Genomic DNA, 5,750 nt, shown 5'->3' with positions numbered 1-5,750 from the left:
ACTGAAGAAGGTGCTGAGATGAAGGAAAGCAAGAATTAGCCATGCTTTTTTTTTTTTTTTTTTAAAAGGGCAACTCCCTCTGCTAATATTCTTTATGTCTTCTTACCTAACATACTAGTACTTGTTTCATAGGAGGATTTGATCTAGTCCATAAAACTTTTGAAGAAAAAAATGACATTATTACTGTTATGTCAAAATAAGATTTTTAACAGAGTACTAGAACATATTAAATATCAGATGGTAAAGACTTAAAACAAAGTAGACATTAATGTTAAAGTGACGCCCAAACATGAGAGAGCATGGCCACTCTTCAGAGTGTCCCGGGAGCTTTGTCTCCCACATTCACATAGAGCACTAGCTGAATGCCCGGCATCGTGCTGGGTGCGGCAGCAGATGCAATGAATACAGTGAATATAATGAATAAAGCTGGTCTCTCTCGTCAGGGAATTTATCATCTCACTTTACCTGTCCGTTCCTTCTCAGGGAGAGAGAAAGGTCTAGAGCAGCAGTTCTCAAAACTTTTGGTCTTGGGGCCCATTCATACTCTTAAAACTATTAAGGATTCAAAGAGCTTTTACTTATGAGGCATGTGTTCACCATATTAGAAATTAAAACTGATGAATTTTTGAAGCATTTATTCATTCATGTAAAAGTAAAGTAATAAACACATAACATCTTTTAAAAAATGATGTATTTTTATAAAGAGAACTATATTTTCTAAAATAAAGAAGCTTAGTGGAAGAGTGGTATTGTTTCACATTCTTGTAAATCCCTTTAACGCCTGACTTACTAGCTGAGAGTTAGAACCTGGTAGCTGGTTTTTCATTCAAGGTGTTATAATATCATACTTCACATGTCCCCTTAAAACTCCACTACACATTCACGAGGAAATGAGAACACAAAAGGCAAATGATGTCTTCATGTTATGATGAAAATAGTATGACCTCAAACACACCCTTGCAAGGATTTCCTGGGACCCCCAGAGATCTCAGACCACATTTTAAGAATCACTCATCGATAGAAATCAAAGTAATGTTCAAAACTTGGTTAATAAAGAGTGTGAATTCAAGCTTACTTTGAGATTTTTGACCTAGGGATATGTTGCAGTAACATATTTCATTACTGAGCCTGCTAATTCTAAGAGTGGACTTTTCTTGTAACTGAGACAACCCAGGTTGCATGAATGGGTCGGTGGACCCTCTCTGTCACCTCGAAAGGCCGGGTGGGTCTTGGCACAATGAGGAGGGTGACCGTATGGCTCCCTGGCCTGGGACATTCCTGGTTTGTTCCTGTTGTCCCAGAGTAATTATTAGTAGGGCCCCTTCCCTCTCAAAAGTATCCTTGTTTGGGGGATAAATTATGTGGTCACCCTGACAATGCCTTGCAAAAGCAGTGCGAGATGCTGCTTCTTCCCGTTGTGGGCAGGCCTGGAAGCAGCCATGCTGCATTTGGTTTACACGGTGATACTGCACCAACTTCTCCTAAAAGGCAGCCAATCATGGGAGAAACTCCTCCTGATCCCTTGGTTTCTGTGTCTTCGTTTGCTTTCCTAAACTATTGACAACAATCACCCCTGACAGTTCCATCTGACAGCACGCGCTGCTTGTCTTCTCGCGATGACCTAGCTCAGAATCTGAAGCATACGATGTCACTTGTCCAACTGTTTCAAATTGGTTAGACTATAACCTATAGATTGAGGGCTACAAATTCACCAGACTGGGTTAACCACGAGGCTAATAAAACACTAGGCAAAACCTAACACATAGATTCAGCCAATCACCAGAAATTGAGGCAATTCAGTAGGACAAGAGACTTCTTTGAAAAAGTCTTAAGCCTACCAGGCCGAACCCGGTGAGCATGGCAGGGGGTATGAAAAGGACTGGAAAAGAAGTGCTGTAAATTCTGATGAGGGAACCTTGGGGCTGACATGAATTTGGCTTTGCATCCCCAAGTGGCAGAGAAACCTCAGCAGTCACCAGTGCTGTTGGAGAGTAGGGCAAAATTATAAGAACATTTTTACGAGTTGTGGCTGGCAAGCCCTCGCCTGTTAAAACTCTTCAAAAACCAATGCCTTGGTGGAGGTAACAGTTACTGTTTACTGTAGCTCTGGTTGTCAGGGGTTACTGCGAAGGTCCCAGCTTTCCATGACATCAGCAGCATTCCAAGGGAAGTGTGTGTCAGTGACTTTCAGTAATGACTCCCTTTTCCAAACGTTCAAAGCCCCTGCCAAGCTGCCCTACACCTGCGCACCAGCTGAGTTAGAGGAAAAGGAAAAGTAAGATGGATTAAGTGGGATTTTTGTCTGGGTTCCTTAATGAGGCTAAAGGCTTTCTTCTTGCAGTGTTTGATTTTGTGTAATAAATTGATGCCAATCCCTTTAGGAGTGACGTGACTCATCCTTAACTTTACATAAACCAGTCCTGTCGTGACCTCTCGCTGTCATAGTCTGGACTAGCCTTTTCTGCAGGAAAAGTTGGGGGCTCCGTGAGATGATGAACATGGTATGCTGACACTCCAGAAGGGTTTCTGAGGGAGGCATCTGCTGCTCCCCAAATTCGCAGGCAACAGAAGCAGGGAGGAGATGTTACTGCGTAGCTGCTTTAAGGATCTACTTGGATTTCAACATTTCAAACCAGCGGTGTATTCTCAGAGCAGCAGCAGGTCCCATTCCAGACACTGTCCCCACCAAAACGGGGGTCTGGTTGACCAACTCCCAGGGTGCCCACAGCCCACTCAAGAAACTTGCGACAGGTCGTGGGGCCAGTGCTAATGGTGTGCTTATACAAGACTTTTCTTCCCCAAGGTTCACACATTTTATCAACATTAAATTCATCACTATTCGTGACAACCCTCCGAGAGGTGGCAAATATTAGTTCAGGTGGGAAAAACTGGGGGTAGGGTTGCAGAGAATGAAGTCCTCTGCCAAGAGTGAGGCAGCGGGCCAGCCCTCAGAGCCTACTTCTACCCCCGAGACAACTGACCCCTTTCAGGGCTCCCTCGGTTCTGGGAGGCTAGACCAACCTTTTGTCCCAACCTAAGGGCTGTGAAAAACAAGCACTGCTGTTAATGAGGCAAAGCCTGAAGCAGTCAAAGGAAAACAGGACAATTTTATGTAAAGGCAGAGAGGAGCCCGGCTGGTATGGCTCAGTGTTTGAGCGTCGACCCAGGAACCAAGAGGTCACTGGTTCGATTCCTGATCAGGGCACATACCCAGATGTGGGCTCCATCCCCAGTGTGGGGAGTGCAGGAGGTAGCCAATCAATGATGTGTCTCTCTTACCAATGTTTCTCTCTATCTCCCTCCCTCTCTCTCTCTTAAAAAAAAAAATCAATAAAAACTTTTTTTTAAGGCACAGAGGAATGTCCTCTTCAGGGTTTTGATGAGAGTGACTTATGCATCCATATCCGCTTCTCTGAACAACACCCGGCAGAGCATCCATCTGTACCTCAGTCTCCCCATCTATACAAGCTTGAAAAATGCCATTTAGAGGATCTCCAAGAGACACTTGGAAATTGTCATAACCAATGTTGTGAACTGCACAAGTCTTTGAGGAGGATCTCCAAGGTGCCCTCTTTTTAGTACATTGCACAGTTCTAGAAAAATTCTCTTTAATTACTAGTATATTTGTTCTTAAGAATTAGGAATAAATTAATATGCCTTCAGGTGATTTTTTAAAAAATAAAAAGCCTCTATAATTACAAAAAATATTCATCTTCATCTTGCAGAAACAACAAGGAATTTCTTCTTTTAAAGCGGTCGGGGTGGCATCCTCTGTGGTGTAGGGCAGCCACAGATAATGTACTAACAAAAAAGGCTGTTTTCCCAATTTCTCTTAGGCTTCACCAAAACAGGATGCAAACATGAACCAGTACTAGAGGGGTCATTTTCGTTCAACCACAGATTGCCAATGAGATGGGAAAACGCACCACTTGAATTAAACTATGAAAATCTGTCCAGTGTAATCTCACATCGGGTCTTGAGCCTCAGTTTGTTTAAATAATTTTTAAAAGGGGCATTTTACAATTATGGCTTGTTAACAAGAGACCGAGCTAGTACCAGTTAGAAAACAAGTCTTTGAATAAACTTTCTGGTACCTAGAATTAACAAAGTTATTATTCCTGAGACTAAATTCCACAAATCATTTTCATAAATAGATAGAAAAGGAGAGATTTTTATTCAAAATGCTTTCTTAAATCTTAAGAAAAGAGAATTGGGAAAAAAAAGTTTCTTTTCTTCTTGAAGATAAAAGATTTAATGAGCGACTAATCCTCTCAGTAAAGTTCCTTTGGTAATTGCCCTATGCTAAGCCACACTAATTTTGCTAGCAGCCTTTGCTGCTAAAAGATGTTGTTTTATTATGTTAAACTCCACACAAAAGCAATGTAACAAAAAGGCAAAATATGCTTCTGATTTCGTTATGCTACCAACCTATACTTATCCAGAAATTCTAACTGCCAAGTGTCTTTTATCTCATGCAGACTTCATCTTTCACCACCCACCATTCACCACATGAAGTAACAACGTCATTAGGAGTGGAAAACTGTGGGAATAAGAACCTGAGCCCTGGAAAAAAATACTAAATGGGAATCTGCCTCCAGCTCTGCAGATTTTCGAGCTTGCCCCGGCCCCTTGGGTCTGGAAGTGAGACTTTTGTGCCCAGAATATGGCTGGATGAGGAAGGCAGTCTCAAATCACACCCCGAGGGCTCGGGAACAGAACACACAGTCTACAGTCCTCTAAAGAGGTCGGAGGGCTTGCGGGCCAGAGGATCCTTTCTCATTGGCCCTTGGTGATGTCATGCCCATGTCTCCAGGGCCCAGGAAATGCACCATGACTAATGGAGTGCCTCATTTTCTGTGAATACACATTCCATCTCAGAGGGGCAGCAACAGGCAGAGCTTCAAGGCCAAGAAGCCCAGTGAGAGAATGCCAGTCTGCCCTACACAGAGGGCCTTCAGTAGTCCTGCAATAGGCTGCTCTTGTTTGGCTCAGAAACCCATCAGCAATTGCCTGTATGCCTGTGGCCTGGACTTGGGCAGGATAGGAACCCTAAAATGGGTTCGTTTTGTTTTTTACTAGTAAATTACTCTCTTTAAAGAAAGAAAAGTGGTCACTGTAATAGGGCAAACATAACTTCCAGATTTCTAATGTATTAAGGCAGGGCTCAGCAAACTTCTTCTATAAAGGACAAGATAGCCCTGACCGGTTTGGCTCAGTGGATAGAGCGTCAGCCTGCAGACTGGAAGGTCCTAGATTCGATTCCGGTCAAGGGCATGTACCTTGGTTGCGGGCACATCCCCAGTAGGGGGTGTGCAGGAGGCAGCTGATCGATGTTTCTCTCTCATTGATGTTTCTAACTCTCTATCCCTCTCCCTTCCTCTCTGTAAAAAAAAATCAATAAAATATATTTAAAAAATAAAAAAATAAAAAATAAAGGACAAGATAATACAAATTTTAGGCTTTGCAGGCCATATGGTCTCTGTTGAAACTACTCATTTCTGCCCTTGTAGTACAAAAGCAGCCATAGACAATACCTAACTAAATAAGCATGGCTATAGGCAGTAACACTTGATTTACAAAAACAGGCAGCATCTGGCTTTGGCCCATGGACCATAGTTAGCTGGCCTCTGCGCTAGTATTGAAGAGTGGACCACCCCTTCCTCTGCCACACACCTGGGCCAATGTACTCTCAAATAATAGTGCAGTTGCAACAGGAAAGGATGTGAAGGAGTTTGCACAATATACCTGTG

At 42.9% G+C, this 5,750-nt stretch overlaps 1 protein-coding gene across 1 annotated transcript in view; it reads right to left on the bottom strand.

Annotated features, from left to right (window-relative positions):
* The window catches only part of RAD51B (RAD51 paralog B), a 539,221-nt gene that overhangs the window by 327,429 nt on the left and 206,042 nt on the right, over positions 1-5,750 (bottom strand). The window lies entirely within an intron of this gene.

Source organism: Myotis brandtii, unplaced genomic scaffold, assembly GCF_000412655.1.
Source record: "Myotis brandtii unplaced genomic scaffold, ASM41265v1 scaffold536, whole genome shotgun sequence".
Lineage (NCBI taxonomy): Eukaryota > Metazoa > Chordata > Mammalia > Chiroptera > Vespertilionidae > Myotis > Myotis brandtii.
The sequence above is the reverse complement of the archived record's forward strand: the minus strand, read 5'-3'. Positions and strand labels throughout refer to the sequence as shown.